The sequence below is a fragment of the Triturus cristatus genome, chromosome 3_2 (assembly GCF_964204655.1).
Source record: "Triturus cristatus chromosome 3_2, aTriCri1.1, whole genome shotgun sequence".
NCBI lineage: Eukaryota > Metazoa > Chordata > Amphibia > Caudata > Salamandridae > Triturus > Triturus cristatus.
Window position 1 is genome coordinate 835,459,002 of NC_140584.1, and position 13,633 is coordinate 835,472,634.

Consider the following 13,633-nt stretch of genomic DNA (forward strand, 5'->3'; position numbering starts at 1 on the left):
TTTTACGGTTAAGCGTAGCTAACGGGACTTTGCTCTATCTATGGGTGCTTCGCATACGTGCAGTTCAGCTCTTCTGACTGACTGACGATGTTGGCGTAAAGCTTCGATAATACGATTGTATTTGTAACGAATATTATTCTATCAAGTGAGTTTTTTCCATGGGTAGGATCTAGTTTTACTTTGCTCAGGTTCGCTTTAGTAGCACTCTGCTCTTGCATCAAACACTTCATGTTTGACTTCGAGTTTGTTGTGCTATTCACTTTCCTTACTGATCATAATAGGCCCGCTTATAGATAGGGCGTAGTTGTATTACATTTGGGCATATACTAGCCCTTTGATTTTACCTAGCGTAGTTTTTCACGAAAGAGTTCGTTTGTCAAATTTGACATTTAATTCCTTCCTCAGACCTAATACTACTAGGACTCCTTGAGAACTCTCATCCCTGATGTACTTTCCTATATGACTTATGAGCATTTGCGTTTCACTCTTCATTTTGGTGAGTGTATTTCTATGTCTCTGAGCCTTAAGAACAACTGATTTTAATTTCTCTTTAGGAATTTATTTATTTGTGGCTTTATTATCTATAGACTCTACCTACACTGTATGCGACGACACCTGTGGAACATACTTTGTGCATCTACGTTTAATATTGCGTGGTAAGCGTTTCACATCTCGCTTCCCTCTTCTTAAATAATTCACCTTAAATTTTATCTTTTATTCTATTCCTAAAAATGGTGGCAAACCGAATATCTTCTTAGTGGAGGCAATGCTCCTCAACCCACCAACAAGGATGAATTAAAATCTTTTCTTGTTTTAGACACCTGTTCAATTGGGAAAAGTAATAAGGTGTCTCTAACAGGGCATAAGACCTTGTGCTCTCGTGCATTTCTTTCTGGCAACCTTGTCCAGTCACATGAGCTAGCCTTTTTGTTGGTACTGTGCTAGTTCAGTTTCTCGCACGCCCCACACGGGTCACATGGGTGACTAAGTCAACTCACGGCAGTTCACCAACCTGGTCTATTCCGCACTTATATTTTTGAAACAACTTGTTGCTGTTTTTCCCTATCTGTCATCAGCATGCTTTTTTCCTTTCCTTTCGCTTGCATTTCTCTTAAACGTCTCCTTCTCTTACTTCTTTTTGCTTTCACTATGGTTTGTAAATGAATTCTCTATGTGTACCGAGTAAGGATACATTCCATATTTTTGTATGATTCCCAAACAGCCTTGAAAAAGCCCATGTTCGGGCGAAACGCGTTGGCTGTGAACATTGTTGCACTACGTCTTGGAATAAAGAACATCTGAATACTGCGAATGTTTTGTGTGAACTGAAAATTTGTGCTTGTGTTGTATTACTTCTATACAGCTTTCTCTTGTGTTGCCTCTCATATTTCTTTAAAAACAATAATACACACACCAATTGAAATATTTGCAATGACTAATCTAAATGTGTGTACAAACAGTCCTTAAATATCTTCTGTGTCATACTGTGTGTCTGTATGGTAATTACATACACCTAATTCAACCATTTAAGTGATTGATCTTCTACACTTACATAAATGTATGTACTTCTACAATAATCGTGCATATTATAACTGTGGTACACACACTATATTTCTTCACATCTAATAATTTATTCACAATTTGGAACTTACAATTTTCATCTTCGGAAAGAATTTGGTTTTTTACGACAGTGATATGCACATCAAACTGTGTCAAATTTAATAATTCAAATTGTGGCAATTACTAAATTAAAGAATACCCTGTATATGTGCATTATCAACACTTATGGTATTACAGTTATGAATTTATTGATAGCACAACATTTACACAATTTTGCATTACTTAACTTTTTATGCTGCTTTCAACACTTACAAGTACATAAAATAATCCACCATAGAATCCACTACATGTTGTGTTTATTATATTAAGTTGTGTATTTTTCATTTTCATCAATATGGCAGCGCTTAGAATGTCCCAACCACCACCTTTTCTTAATGACATAGGTGAGCTCACACTATAGTAGAAAGATTAGGTGAAACTCTTTGAATCATATTTGATTGCCATGGGAGGGAATGCATTCTTATCAGTATGCAAACAGCATATACTTGTACACAATCTTGGTATCTAAGGGAGAAACGATTTTGAGAATGTAATTGATCCCACAACTGATATAGATGAGGATGATAGAGTACAATTGGGTGAAAGATAGCGGGGGTGGAAATGAGCTCAATTACCTTCAATATGTGATGTTTTAGATAGGTGAGACTGTTTTTACAAACTCCTGTTCCCCATTTACCCGTATGAATCAAGGTGTGTTAAGTGAGTTATTTCATAATAAGGAGATTGTATTGGAGCCTCCTGATATTAACCTAGGTGGGTATAATAAAGATCCCATACATTTATAAGGTATGATTAGAATGTACATTACCTTCAAAGGAAGCTCCACAGTAGGAAAGGTGTAGATAGCTAAGCTCAGATCCAACTTGTTAGTTTGGAGGTACGAAAAAGAGTTAGGGATCAAGCTTGATCGCAATAGTGAGGAGCAATTTCTCTTAGTGGAAAGATCCCTCAATGATAAGTATATCTGTGACACACTTCCTGAGAATATTTCCCAACAGTTGTGATTACTTCATGATTTCCAACACAGAATAAAACTCAAGTCTAAAGCTGTACCTTTAGTAGACAAGCCATGCCCTATCCTCCACCTTATGAGAAAACAACTTACATCCAAATACAAAAACTTGTTGCAAGGTGTTATAGAACCCATTGAGTGTTCTCAATGATTAGGTCCAATTGTGGTGGTGAACAAACCTAATGGCAAAAGTATTCGTACATGTGTTGACCTGGTATGCTCAAAGCCAATATTTGGGTTGATAGACATCGTCTACTTAGAATCGATGACATGTTATCCACCTTGAGGATGCTAATCGATGCAAGTGTTTTAGACATATCCATTGCTACTATCATGTGGAACTGCAACCAGAGTCTAGATCATTTATTTATTTTATTACACCCTTAGGAGATTTCAGATTTAATCAGGATGCCTTTTAGATTGGCATCCGCTGCTGCTGTATGTATTGAATTGTCTTATCTAAGTTATGCAAAGCAGGTCTTACTATTAAAAGAAAAAAATTCCAGATTGGCATGGGCTCTGTAGATTATTTGGGACACACTATTCCTAAAAATGGTGGCAAGCCGAATATCTTCTTAGTGGAGGCAATGCTCCTCAACCCACCAACAAGGATGAATTAAAATCTTTTCTTGGTTTGGTGGAATATATGTCTAAATTCATAACATATTTGTAGATATCGCAGACACTCTAAAAGTGCTACAAAATAAGGAGCACAGTTATCTTTGAATTTAGATTGCCAGGCAGCTTTTGATCAGATCAAAGAAGCCATAATGGAATCACTCTTGTTGGGTAACTTTGATGTAAATTACAAGACCATATTGACCAAAGATGCCGGCATGAAAGGTCTTGGAGCCACTTTGTCTGAGGTTGTAAGGGGGAAAAAAGAGATCATAGTGGCATTTGCATCTCGCTCTTTGAAGTGTGAGGGACAAAATTAATCCACCATTGAAAGTGAAATGCTTGCTTGCTCTATGGCCATTAAATACTTTAGTTTCTTTTTATGGACTTCGCACTTCACATTAAGAACTGATCATAATAAGCTCCTTACATTCATGTTTTTCACCAAAGGAATTAAACATGCCACACCACGAACAACCAAATCAGTGCTGGGATTAGAAGGTTATAATTTCAATATGGAATATGTTCCAGGCACATGCAATTTCATTGCTGACTGCCTTTCTCATAAATCTTTAAAACATTATGGCAATGATTCATATGATAGGGATCCTGTATTAAACACTTCTGGCACAGTTATTGTTACGGATTAACGAAAAGTAGGCATGGAAAAAGTACCAGGTTACCTATGGTAAAAGAAAAGATTTGGAACTGTTTGTGGTACAGCTATTGTTACAGATTAACGAAAAGTAGGCATGGAAAATATACTGTGCTCCCTATGGTAAAGGAAATTTATTTGAATGGTTGGCCTGCTAAGTGTAATGACATATCCAATAATGTTAAATGCTTTTGGGATGTCAGAAATTAGCTCAGTGTTATGAAAAATAAAATCTATTGAGGAGACAAGTTGGTGCCTCCCAAAGATTTGTGGTAAAGAATAGTAGATTTGGCCCATGAAGGTCATTTGGACAGAGGTTTCACAAAATCCAAGGCAAGAGCACATTATTGGTTGCCAGAAATGGATGTGTTAAACAAGAATATAATCCAGGATTGTGAAAGTTACTCGTGACAAAATTGAAGTCACCAGAAAAAAACGAATTTAATCTGTTGAAGTCGCTGATAATCTGTGGGGTAAATTAACAGTAGATAATATAAGAACTATTAATCACTCTTCTCCACTTAAGACTAATGTAATTGTACTAGTGCATTATTAATCACATTGGACTATTAAACAACAAGTTAACAGCATTAACACATCTACTATGATTAACTTCTAAAGTGACACCTTTTACGTGGAGGGCATATCCAGTATTCTCATTAATGACAATGGCATGCAATTCATGTCAGAAAAATATTTAAATGTATGGTCAAAATGATCTATAACTCACATGAAAACAGCTCTCTATTGCTCTAAAGAGAATGGCTTGCTTGAAGGAGTAAATAGAATATTGAAGGCATGCATACAAAGAGCAAATGCTTTGAAGAGTCTAGTTGATTATGCTACCCGAGAGCTAGTCATATCCTACTTTTCCCTCTTGATTGCAGAGGTGGCTCCCTTTGTGGCATTAAAAGGTCGACAGCCTGCTAACCAATTAACCCCGAGTCTTCTTAACTGAGGTGACCCAGTATGGGTCAATAGAAGTGAGATGAGTAGAAAAGTTTTGGGCTACTAAAATAAGTATAAATCAAGATACAATACCTTTTATGGCGTTAAGAGGCAAAGCTGGCAAGTAGGTGATTGGATTCCTTTGCTAAGACCAGAGAACTGTAGAGGAAACTGTTCTACCTTTTCAAACCCCATGCAAATAATTGATGTCAAAACTAATGTTGGAACTGTGACAATGAGCAAAAGTGAAGCATGGACAGAACAGCCAAATGCCCGTTTATACTAGTAACCAAACAAGGACTGTCTAATCGTTTGTTCCCTTTCAGTGTTCTCCTTCCTTCTGTCACTGTACACTAAATACGAATGACAGTTTTGTAAGGCTGCCCGGGGGGGGGGGGTTGCGCAGCGGCCCGCCCCTTGGAGGGCGGCCGCCTTAGTGCCACAGGAAGGCACAGAGTTGGGAGGTCGAGTCCCTGGGATAGACCAAGGGAGACCCCAGCAGATAGCTGCTTCTGGCAGGGAGGAGTCAGGGGGTACATATTCTGTCTCCGCCCCCTCCTCGCCCTCTTGTCCGCTCGTTCGCCTTGCAGCTCGGTCCTCGCGTGTCCAGCAGCCTCGGAGCCCCTAGCTCGCGGTGAGTTTGCCTGCCTCCCCTCCCCGCCCCGGCCCTATCTCTGGGCAGCACCAGGTGACGGGCCAGCACCAGGTGACGGGGCCCTGTGGTCGGAATACCACGGGCGGGGGGGTTGCGGGCACAAAGCCAGGCCCAAGTCGCCGGCCAGAGAGGTTGTGGGTGCTGCAGGGGAGGGGGCGCGCGTGTGTTAATATCGGTCGGGCATCGGCAGGCCATCCAAATATCTCCCTGTGCCGGAATGTGTAATGTAAACGCGGTGCTATGGAAAGCGCCCATTACCTTCGGGTCGAGTTCGCGCTTTTAACGAGTCACTGTGGCCTGAAACTGGGGGGCGCTCACGGACATAGGTTACGTGTTCAATTCATCTGTTTGTATCCCCCCCCCCCCCACGGGGGAGTTTACCCGCCGATCCCTTCTGCTATTTCCTGCTCCGGGACCCCTGGGCGCGTCCCCTTCCCCCCTCCCATCACCTTCCCAGCCCTGGGTGGCAGCTTTGGGTCGTGGCTCGGTGGCCAAGTAGCAGGTGTCGACCTCGCCACCTGGGGAGGAGAGGGGGTCCGTTCGGCTGCGGTGCCGACCTTGGTGCAGGCAATCAGGGTTCGAGCCTCGAGGTCGCGTCCACATTCTGGGATCCTTTGCAATGTCTCCCTGTACCTGATGGTGTAATGTAGTGTAGCTTATTATGCTTTTGAAGCACCTGATGCTGCGTTTCGCTCCGCGGCAATTACCGGGCCTCACATAAATCCAAGATAACTCGTGTGATTAATTTTCTTCCTGATCAGCATTTTGTATAGTTGAGGTTTGACTTCGGTGAAGTTAGGGCAGAGGGTCAATGCGCCTGCTGCAAGGAACGTGTGCCAAGTAGATTTCAGAGTGCGTATGATGTTAAGATGTCTGCAGGTTGCTGTTTTCAAAGAGGCATCCTTTTGTTTCTTGCATTTTATAACTTTAGTGTGGGGTCGATCCCTCCACTGCCAAAGTTTTTCCTGGGCGGGTGTTTTATTGATTCTGTTCAGGAAAATCTCGACTGGTGTGCCTGCTCCGGGAGGAGATGTGGCCCGTCGGCTGCGCTGCCGACTTTGGTGAGGAAACCAGGGCTCGAGCCTCGAGGTCGCGTCCCAGTCTGTGATTCTGGGCAAATCACTTCATCTTGTACCTGTATTGGTATGCAAATACAGTGCGCGTGCAGCGCTCCGGGGCTTTCGGGTCGAGTTGCGTCATATTAAGTGCGGGACACACTATGTGTGCGAGGGGAGATTCCCGGATGGGCAGCGCTGGGGGCTAAATGCAGGGCGGCGCACCCCCTGGGCGTGCCCGGCTCTTACCTTCGCGCGCTGTCCTGCCACCACGGAGTGGATGTGGTCGGTCGGCTAGACCACCGACTTTGGTGCTGGAATCCGGGGTTCGAGCCTCGTAGCCCTGCCCACTGTTGTGATTCGGGGCTACCACTTCATCTCCCGGTCCCTGTCTATGTCCAAATACGGTGGAATGGCTCAATTACCGCCGGGTCGAGTGCGCGCTATATAAAAGATGAAATAATTTATATATTTTTTCCAGTTTAAGATCCTGACCTTTTAAGTCACGGGCCTTTGGACGGGAGCGTCTGTTGCCTCCCATGCAAGAGAGACACGGTGGCCTAAAGGTTAAGGTCTGAGACTCACACACTCAAGATTATAGGTTCCATCGCCAGTGATTCTGATATATTGGGGCCCCCATGGCTGTGTCTTTCCCAGGGCGAGATGCGGACTAGCGGAGAGCCACTCCTGCCTCGTTCAATAATTTTAGAATTTTCAGTGGTGGGGGCCCGGCGCGAACCCTGTGTGCTGCTGTGTAGGGACACCAGGTTTACAGATGGCATTCCCAGCACGTTTCATGTGTACAATAGCTCCCCCATCGTGAAGCCCCCCTGGCAGCGCCTCACCTGCGAGCGCTGATTTCTCGCCTCAACCCCAGCTCTGCGTCGGTCCGAAAACATAATGCTGAAGCAGGCCCAGGGGGCAGTGCCAGACCTGGGCCCCGCGTTGCATGTCGGCGCCAAATTGCAGCACTTCGCGCGCGTCAGCTCAGCAGGCGGAGTGGTTTAAATCGGCGTTGGCCAGGATCGTTGATGCGTCCCCCTCGGCGGCACTCAGGGATCACCGAGAACGTCCCGGAGACGGCAGGCGCAGGAGGTGGGTCAGAGCCTCAGTGCGTACCTGGGCCTTGGGGGGGCGGGGCCAACCCCCGACCACGCGTGGTTCTGCCTGCCTGATACCCCAGGGCCGCTCACGGCAGCAGAATGGCAGGGGGTCTCGCCACAGTGCTACGCTACCGCCGATCACTTAGGCAGGTAGTAGAGCGTCCGAGCCTCCGCTGAGGGAATCACGGTAGGGAGCAGTCCCTTCAACTCACATGTAGGCAGGTTATTCAGACAGGGAAGGGAGCCATCGCCGGAGCTTACCAGAAGCCCTAATGTAGGTGCAAATTTCATAGCGCAAACACTTTCTAGAGGGAACAGCCTCCCCCCCCCCCCCCCCCTCCGGGCCAGGCAAGTTGACGGTGCCCTCACGGGTCCCTCCTTTCTATCCTTGCTGGGGTCGGGCCCCACGAGACAGCATGGGCGACACGGGTATTTTCTGTGGGAGGGCTCTGGCGCAGTGCTCCGCGGCAGGCGCCTCGGGGTCGCGCCCTTATTAGATCCATGTGGGAGAGGATATGGTCCGGCGGCCAGAGCTGCTTATTTCAAGCCCCGAGGTTGCGCCCACATCCTGCGACTCCAGCGGGCAATTCCTTCTCGCACTTGGAACGTATTATGTATACTAGGTTCCATGTAAAGCGCTCCAATCCTTCGTGTTGTGTTCGCGTCATATATATCATGCAACATAATCCAACGGCATACTCATTTGGTTCATTATCTTATTCTGCTGTGCCTGGTTGCGCTATGCTCAATGGTGCCCTGCCATGCGCTCCATTACCTTCGGGTCGCCTGCGCGACAGTTTGTTTGCCCAATATCGTGCGGGAAACCAGGGTTCGAGCCTCGCGGGCGAGTCCGCATCCTGAGTGGTGGGCAAGTAACTGAACCGCCTCGCACCTGATTTTGTAATGTAATTAAGGTGCTTTGCCTGCGCTCCTATACCTTCAGGCCTATTATCTTATTTCCGCGCCGGAATGTGCGATATTTAAGGGTGCTCTGCCTGGCGCTCCAACACCTTAGGGTCGTCTGCGCGTCATGGTGATTGCCACACTTTGGTGCTGCAAAACAGGGTTCAAGCTTCGCGGTTGCGTCCTCATATGGTATTCGGGTAGGCGCAGGTTTCGAGCTTGGGGGGGCGCGTCGACATTACTGGATTCTGGGCAATTAACTTTCTCACCGTCCCGCAGTATGTAATGTAGGACGGAGCTTTGCGATGTGCTTCACCTCCATCGGGTCGATCTCGCGCCATGTTAATCCCGACGCGGTGCTGGAAATCAGGGTTCGAGCCTCGGGGTCGCTTACACATCTTCGGTTCTGGGGCAGACCACGTACTCTCACAGGCCGAATGTCATATTGGCAACGCTACGACACCTTCGGTTCGACGTGTGACGGGCATTGTTCATTGAGTAGGGTGACACCTGGCCGTGCCTTTTGAGCGGAGCACACTAAACGTCGCAGGGAGTGGGGGTTTTGCTGTCTTCGGATGCTGCAATTGAATTACGATCAGCCCGGCACACGCTTTGTGCTGCATTTATGGATACATCGTGACTGAGCGTTAGGGCAGACCGGCACGGTGAGGTAAGCGCTGCCGTCTTACACAAATGTTTTGGGCGGCACCTGCCCAGCACCTGCCCGGAGCTCAGGGTCGGCTGAGGGTAAGGCATCGCAACCAGCCTCCCCAGGATGCCGGGCACTGAGGGGGGTGTGCCCCCCCCCGCCCCCACCAGCCTTCCGGTGCCTGGTAACCTGGGTGCTGTAGGCAACAGGGAGCTGCCTGGTTTGTCTCCTACCCCCCCCCCCCTCCTTGTTGGGAGAGTCCAGTGAAGGGCCTTACTAGTTACTGGCAGCTGGCACAAGGGCAGAAAGTGGGAACTGTGCCACAGGCCCCTTCGTTTCGTATATTCCCTCGCTTGTATTGCACGGCTGCCTTTGTTTGGTGCTTCATTCTCAGTGAGGGGTGCTGAAGTGCATTACAGGTGGGTGCTGCCACAAAATCTTGGAAATGCACAGTTGGTAGTGTTTTGGTTGGCTACCTTGAAGTAGTTGTCATGGGTAGAAAGATTACGTCCTTGTAATGGCATGGAGAGAGCCACTCCACACCCCTTGTTGTGAATTATGAAACATTCTTCCAGAATGGATATGCGAACTCAGCGGATACTCTCTAGCTCAATGAGATGCAGGCAAAACGATCTCAGGTGGGCATCTATTCAGCTGGATTGGGCAGTTTACAGTTTAGGAGGACACAGCTCCCTCATATTGTGAAGTGGATCAGATGGGCCAAGCTGTGCTGCACAGCACCACACATATTCTATAGGTCGCAGTTTGAATACTAGTTCCATGCACAGTCAATGTTAGGTTTTGATTCCTACACGCCTGCACACCTTCGCGTATATTGTACATTCGGGACACATGTTACACGTTGAAAGGACGTCCGTTGTTATTTACTCGTTATTGGTTATTTTATGGGTTATCCGCGGGTGTAGAGCGTTAGGCTCTTGTTATATTTCCAGCGGGTCTGTTTGATGCGGAATGGTGGATTTTTGGGGCACAGCTGCGTGGTGGGTCTCTCCGTGTCACACTGCCTGCCTTTTATCTCCCGGTTTGTCACACACGGTTTTTAAGATGATGATTGAGTTGTTAGTCTGTTCTTAGTATTGAACACACCAGGTATTTGTGGTACTGATATTTGCTGGTACTCTAGGACACATGTCCTCCATTACACACATCTCCAGACAGGACTGCCCCTCCCTCCCCCCCCCTAATTTTGGAGGAATAGGGGTCCAAATAACGGTGGGGTTGGCAGGCTTTGACAGAGGTTGGCGGCGAGCTCGCACATCATTCGGCTCATAGGATGATTCAGTTGAGTTTGGGGCAGGTCACAGGCCGCTTCTTCACGCTGTGTTTGTTCTTCGAAGTATGGTCGGGTCAAGTGACGGAGTAGAGCAATCATCGCATGGTATATCTGGGCATGGAGGAATGCCAGGCAAGATTGTAGCGTAGGCAGGGAGTGGTACTTATCGGGGATTGGATGTTCGTGTCAATGGCATGCCGCCATGCAAGGGGACCATGCACCGAGGTCACGTACATCAGGCAGTGACAGGTCAACAGGGACCATTTGTACTAGAATTTACATGAGTGGTTCCCGCCACGGTTGGTCAGATGGGAGGCTGTCGTCTTTATTCGCACTGGATACCCTTACTCCAACGCTCCTATTGTAAGCTTAGGATGCCTGTTGATGCTGTTAGACCGGCTCTCAGCTATTAAAATCACCTATGTGCCTTGGCATGGTTTGTCTCGCATCAGGGCCAGTTGGGGGTACTGTTCAGGACACGGTTAGACTTCTTGAACATAGACTTGTCAACATCCTCCTAGGAAACCATGATTAGCATGGAGGTATTGGACCATGGAGAGCCAATGGTTGTGGGTTCGTGCACAACAGTAGCAAGGGAATTACAGTCTGCTTCATCAGGCCACATGTTCCATCATTAGCACCAGCAGCTGTAGAGCTCCCTTTTTCACTCGGGACTGGGACTGGCAATGTCTAACTCTTACAGCCAGACATGGAATAGGCAAAGGACATACCTTGTTGAGGCAGTAGTATTGTCTGTCTCGCTTCCAGGCCAGTTGGGGGTTACCGTTCGGTGTACGGCTCGACGTTCTGGTTGCGTTTGGATGCTTGGACAGGTGCCCGTGCACCTGTCCAAGAGGACATGTAGCACGGCGATAAGTGGTTCAGTGGCTCCAGTTATTTGTGTTAACGGGCAGGTGAAGCAGCAGAACTTAGAGGGGCTTGGGTCTGACCTCTGGTTCAAGGGCGGAGTCTGGCAAGCTCACTTAGTAGCCCGTCCTTGAGTTCGGCGAAACAGGTACCATTGATGTGAGTAACGGTAACGGGCAACTTCTCCCGCCCTCCAGCACTGGCTGGCAGCTATGCAGGGTGGAAGTGGCCTTCCAACAGGGGCCTCTTGGTCCATAGGATTGGGGGAAACTCCTGGGAAACATAGTTGGGCTACAAAGTAGCAGGAGAACTATTGGCTTTCCCAGTATTCAACATAGAGGGGTATTTAGGCTTTGGTTCCCCCCGGGTCACGCTGCCCTGTCTGCTCCCTGGTATGCTAGCTGAAAGTTGGGAGGGCAAGGCTTCACATAGGGTGGTGAATGTCAGAAGGTGATGGCATACTCCGACTAGTGCTAGACTCAGATAACGGAGGAAAGAGGAGGTATAAACCTTGTCATCTCTTAACTCACTCACATTGGCACCTCCTGGTAGGAGTGGCTTGGAATAGGTTTTGTTCTTCAGCCAGGCAAAGGTATCATTGCACCATCGCCTATTCTTAGGCAGGTTAATTCAGTCATAAAGCCATGGGGAGTTTAGAATGGTGGTGACTGATGGAATGCGAGGGACATACTCCAACTGAGTGAAAGAGGAAGCGAGGCGGGCTTTTGAACTCTTACCTCCTCCCGCATTGGCACTGTCAGGCAGGAGTGTCTTGTCAAAGGGATTGTTCTTCAGCCATGCAAAGGCTACATTGGACCAACGTCTAGTTATAGGTTTAAGGTCATTTCAGTCAGAAATCCACGGGGGAGTTTAGAAAGGATGGGGGCACCTGTCCTGATGGGGCATGCTGGCCGCCAGTCCGGTTGGGCGTAACCTGGTTTTGGCTGGACCTGGGAGGTAAAAAGGCCTACCTGGGGCCATGCGCAGTTGCGCAGTACAAAGAGGTCTTGGCTTCATCAGGCATGGTCTTTATGCACGCCAAGTCCACAGGGTGCCTGGAGGGTGATGGGGTTCACCTCTCCACTTTAGGCATGGATTTATTTTTTCTGGATCTTGGGGAAGCATTGGCAGCTGCGGGTTGCAAATAGTAGTGGTACCTTGGTGGGGGGCCCTGGTAGTGACGGTGGCCACTCCCAAGGCTGTGGAGGAGTTACAGGGCGATCCAGGGTCTGCACATACCAAGGGGTATAGCATGCAGCAGCACCGCGTGGTGCTAAGCCAGGATACCCAGGGATGTTTAGCGTGTCCCCTGGAAGACCGACGGCGCCCCACTATCCGACAGGCGGTTGTGGGTCTGAGCAACCGGGGGCTGCCATGTATGCTCCGCCCACCCATCACGGGGGGGCGTGTGAAGCAAGTGGACTGGTGGTCCACGGATGGGAGGGGGGGACCCTCCCAACATTTGGTATACACCAGTTGGCGTTGCCATGGTGACTCTAGGCTTATCAGACGGGCAGGCGGCATAGGGGCTGGCCTGCCCTGGGATCGCCCGTAAGATAACCCACCATGTTTGCATATTGCTTATGCTAATAAACCTGCAGCAATATTTCTCCACTTACATTCAGTGTCGTGGGTTTTATTTATGTACTTATGTGTTTTGTGATAACTGTTGCCGATATTGGCACTATGTAAGGCTGCCCGGGGGGGGGGGTTGCGCAGCGGCCCGCCTCTTGGAGGGCGGCCGCCTTAGTGCCACAGGAAGGCACAGGGTTGGGAGGTCGAGTCCCTGGGATAGACCAAGGGAGACCCCAGCAGATAGCTGCTTCTGGCAGGGAGGAGTCAGGGGGTACATATTCTGTCTCCGCCCCCTCCTCGCCCTCTTGTCCGCTCGTTCGCCTTGCCCGCCCCTCCGCTTACCCGGCGTCCGGAGGGACAAAGGGGGGGGCCAGGTTTTCTAACAATTTTCAGTCAGTCAGTCAGTCAATACTTTATTTCGGCTAACAATAGCCATAAAAGTCAACACATAAAACACAATACATGAATCCATGATACAAATACACAATACATAAGTCCATGATGAACAAATTACATACAATTTATGATGGTGAATATTTATCCATGATTAAGCAATACCAGATAAAATATAAATAACACATTAAATTAGCTAAAAGCCAGAATTCTTATAGTAAGTAATATTAAAAATGAGGTAGACTTGAGGATAATCTGGTAACTAAAGTAGTCCATGGTTCCTCTT